The sequence below is a fragment of the Schistocerca nitens genome, chromosome 5 (assembly GCF_023898315.1).
Source record: "Schistocerca nitens isolate TAMUIC-IGC-003100 chromosome 5, iqSchNite1.1, whole genome shotgun sequence".
NCBI classification, from domain to species: Eukaryota; Metazoa; Arthropoda; class Insecta; order Orthoptera; family Acrididae; genus Schistocerca; species Schistocerca nitens.
In genome coordinates this window covers 760,518,107-760,534,234 of record NC_064618.1, presented here as the reverse complement: position 1 = coordinate 760,534,234, position 16,128 = coordinate 760,518,107, and the positions used below count along the sequence as shown (strand labels likewise).

The 16,128-nt window shown below is 43.9% G+C and overlaps 1 protein-coding gene across 1 annotated transcript in view; it reads left to right on the top strand.

Moving 5' to 3' along the window:
- Positions 1–16,128, top strand: part of LOC126259709 (sodium/hydrogen exchanger 2-like) — a 1,006,529-nt gene that overhangs the window by 270,894 nt on the left and 719,507 nt on the right. Inside the window, exon 3 of the mRNA XM_049956680.1 lies at positions 3,990–4,038. The gene's annotated coding sequence lies outside the window, so the exon portion shown is untranslated. The remainder of the gene's footprint in view (positions 1–3,989; positions 4,039–16,128) is intronic.

Below are 16,128 nucleotides of genomic sequence, written 5' to 3'. Positions count from 1 at the left end.
GCATATAGGTTCATGTCAATCTTCTATCTCACTCAAAAACAAGCTAACTATCGCTAATGCCTGCACTTGAGAGGATTCTTAAGCTTTAGATTCCATTAAAGAACTTTTTGATGCCGAAGACTGGCCACCTAAAATAATTTCAAATTTCTTTAGTAGTCCGATCAGTCAAATTTACTTCACGTTTCTGCAGTCAAACTTGGTCCTGTTAGAAAAAATTATAAAAAAACATGGAGAAGAATGAAGTCTCTATAATCGAAATAAGAAATACACACGTCAAAAAAAGTTCTGCATCATCCCGGTTGCCAGAACTTCGGAAGATAGATGTTGACTGTGGATATTGTAGCACAGACACAGTCCCTTTGACTGTTCAGAGATGTCACTAAACACTCTCACAGATGTAAACAACCATCCATGAGCAGTGCCTATGAAACGCAGGGGGTCCGACAGCCGATCAGTTCCAGTCATTCCACCAGGAAGGAGGTACACGGCTCGTGTTGTCTGTAGTTCAATCATGCCTAGACGTCCGCATTGTTACTTTGTGCCAGGAACCAAGCGGTGTTGTTCGGACATGGAGGAGATACAGAGAGACAGGAACCGCCCAAGGGCTACTACTGCAGTGGATGATCGCTACTTACGAATTATGACTCGGAGGAACCCACCATGTTGAATAATGCTTTTCGTGCAGCCGCAGGACGTCGTGTTACGACTCAAACTCTGCGCAATACGCTGCATGATGCGCAACTTCACTCCCGACGTTCATGGCGAGGTCCATCTTTGCAACCACGGTAGAGATGGACCCAACAACATGCCGATTGGACAGCTCAGGATTGGCGTCACGTTCTCTTCACCAATGAGTGTCGCATACGCCTTCAACCAGACAATCGTTGGAGACGTGTTTGGAGGCAACCCGGTCAGACTGAACTCCTTAGACACACTATCCAGCGAGTGCAGCAAGTTGGTGGATCCCTGCTGTTTTGGGGTGACATTATGTGGGGCCGACGTACGCCGAAGGAAGGCGCTGTAACTGCTGTACGATACGTGAAAGCCATCCTCCGTCCGATAGTGCAACCATATCGGCTGCATATTGGAGAGGCATTCGTCTTCATGGACGACAATGCGCGCCCCCATCGTGTACATATTGTGAACGACTTCCTTCAGGATAACGACATCGCTCGACTGGAGAAGCCAGCGTGTTCTCTAGACATGGACCCTATCGAACATGTCTGGGATAGATTGAAAAGCCCTGTTTATGGACGACATGACTCACCAACCACTCTGAGGGATGTACGCCGGATCGCCGTTAGAAGTGAGACAATCTGGACCAACCTTGATGAACTTGTGGATAGTATGCCACGATGAATACTGTCATGCATCAATGTAAGAAGACTTGCTACTGGGTGTTAGAGGTTCCGGTGTGCACAGCAATCTGGACCACCACCTCTGAAGGTCTTGCTGTATGGTGGTTTTGATGAGCAATAAAAACGGTGGAAATGATGTTTATGTTGATCTCTATTCCAATTTTCTGTGCAGGTTCCGGAACTCTCGAAACCGAGGTGACGCAAAAATTTTTTGGTGTCTATATTTATCGACACTCGAGGATGTCTGAGTGAAAGGAAGACCACCAGTTTGATTGCCATACAAACGAGATGGATTTGAACAAATTGAAGAATTAGAACCCTAACCAAGAAACGATTAATTTGATGTCGAAATTTGAGGAAGAGACGGTTACTTTCTATACCACAGCATTTGATTACTGAGAGAAATGGGCTATGTCTTTTAAGCCGGCCGCGGTGGCCGTGCGGTTCTAGGCGCTGCAGTCCGGAACCGCGGGACTGCTACGGTCGCAGGTTCGAATCCTGCCTCGGGCATGGATGTGTGTGATGTCCTTAGGTTAGTTAGGTTTAAGTAGTTCTAAGTTCTAGGGGACTGATGACCTAAGATGTTAAGTCCCATAGTGCTCAGAGCCATTTGAACCATTTTTTATGTCTTTTGATAAATATCAATTATTTGACTGGATGATGCTGTCTTAAACTCCAGATTGCGTGATGCCTGAAAACACTATTATATACCTGGCTAAAATTGGTGTGAAGATTTCAGACGGCAGTTGTTTTTAGGAATATATATAACTGAAGAGCTTTTCAGAACTAAACGTGACTCGGGAGAATGGAAGTCTAAACCCTCCGTGGAAGAAATATGGATTTACTTTCTGAAGGCAACTGAAAATTCTGAACGCTAATGCCAATTGATGAAATTATGCCAGTATTTGTTTTCTATTCCCGCACACAAGGCCATTGTGGAAAGGGTATTTTCGTCGATGTCGGCCTAGTGGACTGTTGAAAGAAATCGACTGCTTTCAGGGTCTATGGAGTAAATTTTACAGTGCTAGTTTAGCTACCAGCTGACTAGCATGGAGTTTTATAAATACAGAAAATGGAAAAAAGACTTGCTGAAAAAGGTGAAATCTTCCGAAAAATATGGTGTACCAACTAACTACCTGTGCCGCAATATCTTCTATGTAATTGTGTTCTAAATAATTATATTAAATAAGGTTTTTACTTCATTCGTACACCCCTGTTTGCGCAGACAGTCTTTTTCTCTTTTTTTAACAGGGACAACCAATATCTTTAAATTATCGATGCCAACTCACAATACTCTCTTTCTTCATTCTGAATGCATGGTGCATTGTTGTAACAGATAAACATCTCGTAAATTTGTTTCTTTATCGCGATTTTGTCAGGGCACGCATTCGTAACGCCAACTGGTGAGCACAACACAGACTTGATGAGTTTGTGGTTCTGTTCACGCATTAACCATATTTGTGTATTTAATAGGTTGGAAAATATAGACCTTTGATATTGAATGAATCATTTACAGTAGTACTGCATTTTGTTTGAAAATGACAACATATTAATAACTGTGTAAAAACACAATAGCACAAAATGAAAAATAATAATTCCATAGATGGTAGTTGCAGAACGTATACGGAAATACAAAACCTGAAATTCTATGTTCGATATGAAAGAGAAGAAAATAGAACAGGCCTACATACCGAATTATAATAGTGTCTTCACAGTACTTTCCACCACGTACTGTATGATAGTTCTCGGAGTATGTATGTAAATGTAACTGTAGATGTAGATGAACCTTAGGCTCCCATTCTTTGTCTTGAAATGGTATAAAACTGTTTTTCCCCAATGGATCACGATCTAAAAAACTTTACTTCAACATTCCACAGTAACTGAATTTCCACGTAGACCTGCACCATTTTAAAGAAATTGTTTTTTCTTTAGAGATACCCGCGCCTTACCCCATTTGATATCTACCAACGGGGTTTCCTCCAAGAGAAGATTTTGTGCAGCCAATGTCTGTTTCACTTGAAAAGTTGACCTTTTGTGTTAGCGGCGTTCTGAACCCCACGACTACAGCGTGAAATTGACTATTATTTTGTGCGTTGTGCCACATTTAACATTTGTGTAGAATTCGTAAATCAAAACGAGTACCAAACTTTAATGCTTTTTGTCACTGTATTTGTGATTAATATGTTTATAGTATATATACTTTCCTCACAATAAAATTTTAATCTTGTTTTATTTTTAAGTTACTCTATATTCAATCTTTGGGATTATAATGTCAAAATTTATATGATGCGGAATTTTGTATTAAAGTAATTTTAATATTCACAAAATGCTTCTGGGCTGTAGACCGGATCATGTTATAAAAAGCTGTACCAACATACAGTATTGACCAGCATTACAATTGGCTTTCGTCAGATTATGTAATACTGGTACATAATTTAACTGTTAGATGCAGTCTACATCCCAAAAGAAATATATGGAAATTGACTCGGGCTGCGAAAGCCTACGAACTTATAAAAAGCTGATTTTCACTTCATCGTTAGTAAACTATAGATAACACATATATTTTTGTCGTCTCATGATACAGCGTTAGCGACAAGTATAAACAGTACTAATATTGCTGTGGTTCTACAGGAAAAGGCGCTTCGTGTCGCTCAACGGAATAGCGGGTACTCCCAGAGGGGTAAGTAACCTGAGACCAGCCTTATGCACTTCCAATTTCTGTGTTTCTGACACTTGCAGCCTACTGTAGATTCAGGCAAATAAATCATATGAAAATGTAGCAGAAAATGTAAGAAACAACTTTTGTGGATAACTTTTAATTGTATTAGCACCAATAAAAGCTCTGCTGTTGCGTTTTGAGTCTCACAGTAATTTAAGAAATAAACTTAAGTAATTTGTTAAGTTTGCGGAGAATAAATACGTTAATCCTGTAAGCGGCGACACAGTGAAGTATGCTCTGGAAATGTTAGAGAGGGACTGGGAAAGTGATTTATGACTTGGAAACTCTCCTCTGGGGCTGGTAACTACACGAACAGCCTCAGAGGGCCTCTCGAAGGTAAAGAAATAAACTCTGTAAAGTCGACACGCGATTAGAACAAGTCAGCCTGATAAAGTTATAACATAACGTATCAAAGACAAACTATTCCTCAACTAATGACTCTGTCTTCTATCCGATTTACTGATCGTGAGCATTTATTACAAAGGTAAAAACTTGTACATAGTCTAAATACCTTACATTTTCAATAAACTGTATCTAAATACCTTGCATTTTCAATAAACTGTACAAGAAAACAATTGTTTCTTTTGTCAGACAGCGCTAGTCATTTAACTCTGGCTGCGAACATTTAGAGGTACTTTGCCTAAAGTACAGGTGAATAATTAATCAAACCCTACAAAAATTTGTACGTAGGAGACTAGGAAAATTTGGTAGATGTACGCCACAGTGTTCAAATAACACCTGGAATTTGAGGGGCGTTTGAAAAGTCCGAGAGATGGCACCACCGGCGCGTATCGATGTCATGTTTAGTTATTAGCATCTCTGGAAAGAACGCACACCAAGTTTCAGCCATATTGGTTTGTTTCTTTGTGTTTGGCATTCGTGTGAATCAAGGAAGTCGAGTGATTGTCAAAAAATGGACGAAAAAGAATTTCCTGTGGTGACTGAACATTACTTTATGAAAGGCAAAACGCCTCAGGAGACTAAAGAGAAGCTTGATAAACATTACGGTGACTCTGCACCTTCGGTTAACACAGTTTATAAGTGGTTTCAAAATTTTCGGAGTGTCCATATGGGCACAAGAGATGCTGAACGTTCACGACGCCCTGTGGAGGTTACGACTCCAGAAATAGTCGATAAAATCCATGATATGGTGATGGATAACAGAAGAGTTAAGGTGTGTGAGATTGCTAGTGCTGTAGGCATCTCGCCATTCCTTCGCCTGGAAGGGTTATGGCGACTGTCTTTTGGGATTCACAGGGAATTATCCTCATCGACTATCTGTAAAAGGGTAAAACTACTACAGGTGCATTCTGTTCATCGTTATTGGACCATTTGAAAACCGATCTGCAAGAAAAACGCCGGCGATTGGACCGCAAAAAAATCCTTTTCCATCATGACAATGCACCAGCGCACACCTCAGCAATTGTGGTTGCAAAATTATTGAAAATACGATTCCAACTCGTTTCACACCCCCCCCTGTTCTCCAGACTTAGCTCCCTTGGACTACTATTTGTTCCTCAATTTGAAGAAATGGCTGGTGGGACAAAGATTTTATTCAAAGTAGGTGGTGATTGCAACAACTAATAGCTATTTAGCAGACTTGGACAATTCCTATTATTCGGAAGGGATCAACAAATTAGAACAGAGTTGGACGAATTGTATAAGTCTAAAAAGTCGAAAAATAAAAAACGTTTACCCCAATCACGTAAGTAGTTTTTAGTTTTGCACAAACTTTTCAAATGCCCCTCGTATTCTTTAGGAACAGTAACTAGTACTCAATAGGTATAGAGTGAAGCATGGACCCAAAGCGGAGGCTACCTGTACAGTTTGCAAAGCATTCAGTATCTGACATAGTAAATATTGTCGTCAGAGCTCTGCTGAAACGCTAATACACTTTGGTAATATGTTCAGTTGATTACCTTCATAGGAATTCCTGTACAGACACGGCGAACACGGGTGGTTCGAGTGACTCATCATTTGCTCCCCCCACCCCTTCCCCTTTTTTCCTTCAACACTGTAACCCGTGTCAGTTGTCGTTTCCAATTGTGACACACATTGCATACGAATTTAGCACTTGGGCGCCATTGTCAGCTTGGCGAACCAAATGGCCGATGCTAATTGTGATACGATCCGTATAGAAACCTTATAATTGTGGCGCTTTTGACATCCCTCTCAGTTTGGCTCCCAGTACAGTGACATGTGTCGCTTGGGCCTAAACCGACCGCCGGCCGGAGTGGCCGAGCGGTTAAAGGCGCTACAGTCTGGAACCGCACGACCGCTACGGTCGCAGGTTCGAATCCTGCCTCGGGCATGGATGTGTGTGATGTCCTTAGGTTAGTTAGGTTTAAGTAGTTCTAAGTTCTAGGGGACTTATGACCACAGCAGTTGAGTCCCATAGTGCTCAGAGCCATTTGAACCATTTTTGAACCTAAACCGACCCTTACAGCGAACAAAATACAAGACGTAAAGTTATCAACAGTAACTGGAGTGGGTTTTCGTTAATTCAATAAAAAGTTGTGGTATGAGCACATGGAGAAACTTGTAAATACACAGCAGCCATATGAAAGCCAAAATATCAAATTCTGTCTTCAAATGAACTTGCGTAAAGGAAAATCACGGAATATTCTTATTCTAGTTGTTGCATACTCCGATTCCAGAGATGTCACACCAGTCGGCGCAGCCATCGCCTTTTCGGCTAGATGACTCTGGCAGCAGGCCTCCACCCCTCCTCCCGCCCCCCTTCCCCCACCACAAGTTGTCAACCACGATAATCTACATTACTATCACTTGTAACCGGCGTTGCTCCATTTGCCGCCCCGCTGTCATTCGGGAGTCTTGACTGTTTGAGATGACCATACTACTCGCATTTGTGCACCAGGATACGAATCGGATTTGGTTTTCTCACTAACTGTACTCAGTGCTGCGGCACCCACTGGCTATCTTGGTTGTTTCCGTATCCAGAACTGCCATTTATGTTACAAAGGTCTTTGGTACTACAGCCATGTTTAAATTAGTTGGCAGTTATTATCTCAGTTAAAGATATAGCCGTAAAGAAATGGCGTTTGCTTTATTCTATTATCAAATAATGGTGTAGAAGCGCTACTTTGGAGTCGCTTAATAAGTTCAAGGCCATTTTCTGTATACACTGAAGTGACAAAAGCCAGGGGATAGCGACATGCTCACATACAGATGATGGTTGTATCGAGTACAGCAGGTATAAAAGGACAGTGCGTTGGCGGAGTTGTCACCTGTACTCAGGTCATTCATGTGAAAAGGCTTCCGACGTGATTACTGACGCACGGCGGGTATTAACAGACTTTGAACACAGAATGGTAGATAGAGGTAGACCAATGGGAATTTTCATTTCCAAAACCGTTACGGAATTTTCCGAGATAATAGTGTCAAGAGTGTGCCGAGAATACCAAATTTCAGTCATCACCTCTGACCACGGACAACGCAGTAGCTGAAGGCCTTCGTTTAAGGACCGAGAGCAGCGGCGTTTGCGTAGAGTTGTCGTTGCTAACAGAAAAGCAACAGTGCGTGAAATAACAGGAGAAGTTAATGTCGGACGTACGATGAACGAATCCATTAGGACAGTGCGGCGAAATTTGTCGTTAACTTCCTTGGCAGCAGACGACCGACGCGAGTGTCTTTGCCAGTTGCACGACATCACCTGCAGCACCTGTACTGGGCTCGGGACCATATCGGTTCGATTCTAAAAGCCTGGAAAACCGTGTCCTGGTCAGATGAGTCCTGAAATCAGTTGGTAAGAGCTCACGGTCGGGTTCGAGTGTGACACAGACCCTACGAAGCCAGGGACCAAAGTTGTCAACAAGGCACTGTGCAGGCTGTGGTCGCTCCATAATGGTGTGGACCCTGTTTACATGGAACGGACTAGATCCTCTCGTCCAAATGAACCGATCGTTGACTCGGAATGATTATTTTCGGCTACTTGGCACCGTTAGCAGCCAATCATGGACTTCGTGTTCCCAAACATGTCACCAGTCCGCAGTTGTTTACGTTTGATCTTGAAACGGTACAGTAGTTTCCGCTCCATAAGCAGCAGGTTTCGCTGCTCGCTCGCACCGGGAAATACAAACGGAGGCGGCTCCGCCGCCAATTTTATTGCACGCCGCGGCCGGCCGCGGGTGGAACAGAACCCATGTGGACGGATGGAAAGAAATGTGTCAGGCTTCATAATACGTATTTACATGTGTCGTGTATTATGCATTTCTTGTACGTGAATGTGAATCTGCACATGAACTTTCCTAATCCTCCTCACACATTTCTATAAAGCGTGGCCAAATCTTAGTTGGGAAGTAGTTCTGTAGTATAGTAGTGCCAACCTTACTCCTGGGTAGGGGATCAGAGAGACAGCACAGGCAGGTAAAAGTCAAAGACGTTCCAGTGTCACAAGATTTGGGGTGGAGAGGTTGGTCACGGCCAAGTGGTTCGACCATCCCCTCCACCAGGGGCCAGGAAGACCTCTGGGTTTTTGGACAACATGGTTGTAGAGATGAAGCAGCGACTAGTATGATTAATCAATTATTCAAAAACAGTCTTCATGGCATTTATTATTATTATACCGCCAACCGGTTTCAACCCGACTTGGGGGTCATCTTCTAGGCGTTTACACCATTGGTCGACTGCTGGTGGCAGGAACTATCCTGCCGTTATGTAGACAGGAGTGGCATCACCAGCAGTCGACCAATGGTGTAAACGCCCCTACGTCGGGTTGAAACCGGTTGGCGATATAATAATAATAAAAAATGCGATTAAGACTGTTTTTGAATAATGGAGACCTCCGGGTGCCCGCGATATTCTGGGAGTCTTACAGAAGACGGGTAAGTGAGCAGATATGCCCTCAGTGCGTCTGTCTCGATGTTCACGCGTGGAAGAGAGGTATTTGAACATTTGCACTAATTGTTTTATTCCCAGCTTCGAATTGTGTAAGGAAATGAATGTTCTCGTTTAATTTCGTGAAGTTGAGTCCACTGTGTTAATGTATCTGGTCCCCAGTTTGCCCGTTATCCTCCTCACATAGTGGATGTCCTATGCAAAATATTGCGAGACTTTGGTGGTATACATTCGGCCAACGCAATTCCGTCTTGCCCGTAGAAATGTGCGTGCAGATTAGTATATAATATACCCGAGCTGTAAGTTGTAAAATTGTAGTATCTGTAAACTGGAACAATTGCTGCAATCGCTGTAAAGTCGAGTGATAATGTTTAAAATAAATAGGTAATAAATTGTCATCAATCTTTAACATACGCTAAAAATCACGTAGGAGTCAAGTTAAAGGAATTCATTTAAAATAAAAGATATAGAATGCAGGGACCCACACATCAGCGTGTGAGCCCTCCAAACCCCTTGCCTAGTATCGTACAGAAAGGGCACGCTCTAGGTAGCTCTCAAGCTCCCTTTCCCAGTTATCCGTTGCGCAATTTTCATTCAGGGCTTGACGACATCAGCTTTCATCTGGCGTCCCTAGGCAAGGAGGTTTGACGGTAATCTTTCAATCTGAAGAACATTCTCGAGAATTCGGGGTAATGATTTCGGCATCCACATCGGCCGACGTGAATCCCATAGACCATTAATGCGACATAAATGAGATATCAGTTCATTAACAAAATCATGCAGTGACGACAATTTCGCAATTATAGAGGGTACAAGAGGCAACATGGCTCCATACTTCTGCAAGGGACTTTCAACGGTCTGCTGAGCCCACGCCACGTCGAGTTGCTGCACTGCGCCGGGCGAAAGGAGGTCCGACAAGATACACTACTGGCCATTAAAATTGCTACACCAAGAGGAAATGCTGATGATACACGGGTATTCATTGGACAGCTATATTATACTAGAACTGACATGTGATTACATTTTCACGCAATTTGGGTGCGTAGATCCTGAGAAATCAGTACCCAGAACAACCACCTCTGGCCGTAATAACAGCCTTGATACGCCTGGACATTCAGTCAAACAGAGCTTGGATGGCGTGTACAGGTAAAGCTGCCCATGCAGCTTCAACACGATACCACAGTTCATCAAGAGTAGTGATTGGCGTATTGTGAGGAGCCAGTTGCTCGGCCACCATTGACCAGACGTTTTCAATTGGTGAGAGATCTGGAGAATGTGCTGACCAGGGAAGCAGTCGAACATTTTCTGTATCCAGAAAGGCCCGTACAGGACCTGCAACATGCGGTCGTGCATTATCCTGTTGAAATGTAGGGTTTCGCAGGGATCGAATGAAGGGTAGAGCCACGGGTCGTAACACATCTGAAATGTAACGTCCACTGTTCAAAGTGCCGTCAATGCGAACAAGAGGCAACCGAGACGTGTAACCATGGCACCCCGTACCATCACGCCGGGTGATACGCCAGTATGGCGATGACGAATACACGCTTCCAATGTGCGTTCACCGCGATGTCGGCAAACACGGATGCGACCATCATGATGCTGTAAACAGAACCTGGATTCTTCCCAAACAATACGTTTTGCCATTCGTGCACCCAGGTTCGTCGTTGAGTACACCATCGCAGGCGCTCCTGTCTGTGATGCAGGGTCAAGGGTAGCCGCAGCCACGGTCTCCGAGCTGATAGTCCAAGCTGCTGCAAACGTCGTCGAACTGTTCGTGTAGATGGTTCTTGTCTTGCAAACGTCCCCATCTGTTGACTCAGGGATCGAGACGTGGCTGTACGATCCGTTACAGCCATGCGGATAAGATGCCTGTCATCTCGACTGCTAGTGATACGAGGCCGTTGGGATCCAGCACGGCGTTCCGTATTATCCTCCTGAATCCACCGATTCCATATTCTGCTAACAGTCATTGGATCTCGACCAACGCGAGCACCTATGTCGCGAGATGATAAACTGCAATCGCGATAGGCTTCAATCCGACCTTTATCAAAGTCGGAAACGTGATGGTACGCATTTCTCGTCCTTACACGAGGCATCACAACAACGTTTCACCAGGCAACGCCGGTCAGCTGCTGTGTGTATGAGAAATCGGTTGGAAACTTTCCTCATGTTAGCACGTTGTAGGTGTTGCCACCGGCGCCAACCTTGTGTGAATGCTCTGAAAAGCTAATCATTTGCATATCACAGCATCTTCTTCCTGTCGGTTAAATTTCGCGTCTGTAGCACGTCATCTTCGTGGCGTAGCAATTTTAATGGCCAATAGTGTATTAGAAGGTATGCCACGACTTTCGTCACCTCAGACAAGTGCATCTGACGGAGCGTTCATGAAGCACTACGAATGTATGTGGCCGCACTGTGATGCGCTTACTGCGAGTGATACTGACAGGCGTACGTGCTGTCCGGTGCTGGTCGCGTCGACTTCCCGAGGAAGCGGCGGGTGTTGCAGCCACTGCTGGGACCGCCGCACCGGTCAGATAAGACACCTCGTCACGCGCTGAGTCGCCGCTATTTTAGACCTGGCCTCGTCTGGCGCCTCTTCCACAGCTGTAAGTTTTCGATGCGCCACGTCTGTTCTCTGCCACTGCATTTTCGGCGCCGATAGTTTTCTTCTTTTCTTTATTGCACTGCTTTGTTCATTCGCCTTTAAGGGGACCACACCGTGGTTCAGGTAAAAAAAAAATCGATTTTCGGTTTTCATCATATCTCGACAGATTAAGGCTAATTAAGTACTCTGAACAGGATTTTGCTGAAAAAATTTTTTTCGAGCATTTAAAGATCATTTTCCTACCACGTGTGTTTATGTGCCACGCCCACTTTTCTGTCACCCACATTTCTGCATATACCGGATGATCAAAAAGTCAGTATAAATTTGAAAACTTAATAAACCACGGAATAATGTAGATAGAGAGGTAAAAATTAACACACATGCTAGGAATGACATGGGGCTTTATTAGAACCACCCCACATTGCTAGACGCGTGAAAGATCTCCTGCGCGCGTCGTTAGGTGATGATCGTGTGCTCAGCCGCCACTTTCGTCATGCTTGGCCTCCCAGGTCCCCAGACCTCAGTCCGTGCGATTATTGGCTTTGGGGTTACCTGTAGTCGCAAGTGTATCGTGATCGACCGACATATCTAGGGATGCTGAAAGACAACATCCGACGCCAATGCCTCACTACAACTCTGGACATGCTTTACAGTGCTGTTCACAACATTATTCCTCGACTACGGCTATTCTTGAGGAATGATGGTGGGCATATTGAGCATTTCCTGTAAAGAACATCGTCTTTGCTTTGTCTTACTTTGTCATGCTAATTACTGCTATTCTGATCACATGAAGCGCCATCTGTCGGACATTTTTTGAACTTTTGTATTTCTTGGTTCTAATAAAACCCCATGTCATTCCAAGCATGTGTGTCAATTTGTACCTCTCTATCTACATTTTTCCGTGATTTATTCAGTTATCAAATTTATACTGACTTATTGATCACCCTGTATTTTAGATCTTTGTATTCTTTACATTGCAAGTTAGGCATTTTTTTTTTCACTCCCGAGTGTGTTACCTATCCTTGGAATGCAACTGTCGGTATTCTTTTGTTTCTGCTGTTTGTAAAATTGTTCGTAAAATTGTTGACCGGAGCCGGCCGGAGTGGCCGAGCTGTTCTAGGAGCTTCAGTCCGGAACCGCGCGACTGCTATGGTCGCAGGTTCGAATCCTGCCTCGGGCATGGATGTGTGTGATGTCCTTAGGTTAGTTAGGTTTAAGTAGTTCTAAGTTCTGCGGGACTAATGACCTCAGAAGTTAAGTCCCATAGTGCTCAGAGCCATTTGAACCATTTTTTGTTGACCGGACAGGGTTGGTTAACTAAAACTGAAATAGAAAACTTGCAGGTATACTATAGGCAGGCAATTAGGAAAGATAAAGAAAATCTGGAGGCAATGAAGAGAGATGTTTTGCCATATTTTTCCATAAGTCCCCTACTGATGATAAGCCATGTCGTGGATTGTGTCCATCAGAAGAAAATTCGTGGTGCAATTACAATGGGGCCCAGGTAACTGGAGAATCTTATTCTTACCAGCATTCTCTTCCTGCTGCTGTTATTACAGCAATTAAACCTATTTTCAGAGACTTGGCTCATCCTGACCTTCTAAAGAAATGTCTGAATGGGCAGACACAGAACCCAAATGTATCTTTCAGCAGCATAATTTGGAACCGCCTTCCTAAAATTGCATTTGTAGGCAGGCATACAATGAAACTAGGAGTTCATGATGCTGTTATTACATTCAGTTGTGGCAATATTGGAAAGTGTTGGGTACTGAAACAGATGGGAATTAATCCTGGTGAAAATATGATCACTGGGCTGCAACATTGCGATACAATTAGGATAGCCGATGCAGACAGGTCTGCATCTAATATGGCCAAGAAAGCAAGACAAACATCCAGGAAGGTGAAAAAGGAAGCTGGGAGACCTGCTAGAGGCCAAAGAAGGGCCATCATATGCAGCAGGACAGTTTTAATTAACTGTCAGTAACAAATTTCAAAAGTTTTTTCTCTGAAGTCAATTTCCCGCAAACTAAAATTTCCAGTACATATGCCCCATTATATCAGAAACTATCATAGATAAATGAATGAAATTTTGAGAGACTCTGCATAACATAAAAAGTCACCTCTGGTACTACATTCACTAATATTCCCCAATTAGGAAGTACTCAAAACCATATTTTCTGCAGAAAAAACTTAATATTTTTTGTTAATAAATTTTAAAAAGTATTTCTTAAAAACTATAAAATGGATAAAGTAGATTTTAGTACAGTTGACTCTATTAGCATCATGTAATATCCAGTAAAAATATTAAGGTCCTGCATCAAATAGTTTTTTCAGAAATGGGACAAATACTTGCCTAAATTAACATAGGTTAGATAGGCAGGGTGTGGTTCCCTTAACTTGGTTGTTTTCTAACGTGTTCTTATACTCTCTCTTTACGTTATAATCTTCTCTTGTTAATCTCTTCTCATCTTCTGTATTCTCATTTTCCTCGGCACCCACTTCATCATTTTTCTGTCTCCTTTACATACTCGACGCTACACGACGTACAGTGATAAAGCAGAACATTATGACCACAGCCCATCCCCCTAGTGGCGCTGCAGGCATGTGACGCGGTAAGTTAACTATATTCTAAGAGAAAGAAAGAAAGAAAGAAAGAGAGAGAGAGAGAGAGAGAGAGAGAGAGAGAAGGAACAAAAGACGCACTACGAAGGTACTAAAGAAATTATCCGAATGGGACGGAAGTCGCTAAATGTAATATACGTGTACAGACAAACAAATTATTACAGTTTCAGAAAAAATTGAATGTTTTATTCAAGAGAAAGTGTTTTCACTAACTGAGCAAGTCAGTAATGCTTCGGTCCACTTCTTGCCCTTATGCTAGCAGTTCTTCGCCTTGGTACTGACTGACAGATTAGTTGCATGTCCTCCTAAGGAATATCGTGCCAAATTCTGTCCAGTCGGTGTGTTAGATTGTCAAAATCGCGAGCTGGTTGGAGAGCCCCGCCCATAATGCTGCAAACGTTCTCAGTTGGAGATGGATCCGAGACCTTGCTGGACAATGTAGGGTTTGGAAAGCACGAAGGTAAGAAGCTCTGGCCGCGTGCGGGTGATAATTATGTTGCTCAAATGTAAGCCCAGGATGGCTTGCCATGAAGGGCAATAGAACGGGGTGTAGAATATCGTCGGCGTACTGTTCTGTTGTAAGGCTGCCGCGGATGACGACCAAAGGCGTTCTGCTCTGAAATGAAATAACACCGGAGAACACCATGTCGGGCCATATGGGGGCAACAGTCAGACTGGTATCCCCCCACTGTCCACGGCGCCTCCATACACGTTTTCGGCCTGGAATCTCACTGACTTAAGAGATGAGTCCCGCTTCAAATTGAGCCCTGGTGACCAGCCTCCAAACATCTCGGGCTTCCGACGACCTAACACAGCTGTACCACAGAATTTGGCACGACACCCATCGGGAGAACATCCAACATATCTGTCACTCAAGGTCAAATCGAACAACTGCTTGCACAATGACCAGAGGTGGACCAACGAGTAACTGACTGCCTCAAGTTGAGAAGCCCATTCTCTTGAATAAATCCTCCAATATTTCTCAAATTGTAATCATTTGCTTGTCTGTACATGTACATTAGATCTACCGATTTCCGTTCCATTCGGATAATTTCTTGGTGACGCGTGTCTATAGCGACGATATGGACCACAGTGTACATTATCTACTGACAAAACTGACTTTGCCGAAGAACAGATAGTTGTGGTCCGGAGCCTGCGAACGAGGATCTCGGAAATGGCAACGCTTGTCGACTACCAGCGTACTACTTGTTTTGGTTAGCAGGAGAGCCAACACCGTGTTACTAGAGGAGGCCGAAAGGCTCACGCAGGCTGGCGTGAGGTCTGGAACAGGACAAGGAAATTAGAATTTAGAAAAACGGACGTAGCTGGTGGAATACTTAACTTTAATCCGTTAATGAAGAACGTCGGTCTTGACGGTACATGAATCAATATCAATAGTAACTGATAATGGCGCCTTGCTAGGTCGTAGCAAATGACGTAGCTGAAGGCTATGCTAAACTATCGTCTCGGCAAATGAGAGCGTATTTTGTCAGTGAACCATCGCTAACAAAGTCGGTTGTACAACTGGAGCGAGTGCTAGGAAGTCTCTCTAGACCTGCCGTGTGGCGGCGCTCGGTCTGCAATCACTGATAGTGGCGATACGCGGGTCCGACGTATGCTAACGGACCGCGGCCGATTTAAAGGCTACCACCTAGCAAGTGTGGTGTCTGGCGGTGACTCCACATTCCTCCCCCGCAAATCGGCGTACGGTTGTGGCATAATGCTTCCGCCCGCCGTGGGGAGGACCCCATGTTGACATATGCGACGAGGTGGGGAGTGCCCGCATCTCGTGGTCGTGCGGTAGCGTTCTCGCTTCCCACGCCCGGGTTCCCGGGTTCAATTCCCGGCGGGGTCAGGGATTTTCTCTGCCTCGTGATGGCTGGGTGTTGTGTGCTGTCCCTAGGTTAGTTAGGTTTAAGTAGTTCTAAGTTCTAGGGGACTGATGACCATAGATGTTAAGTCCCATA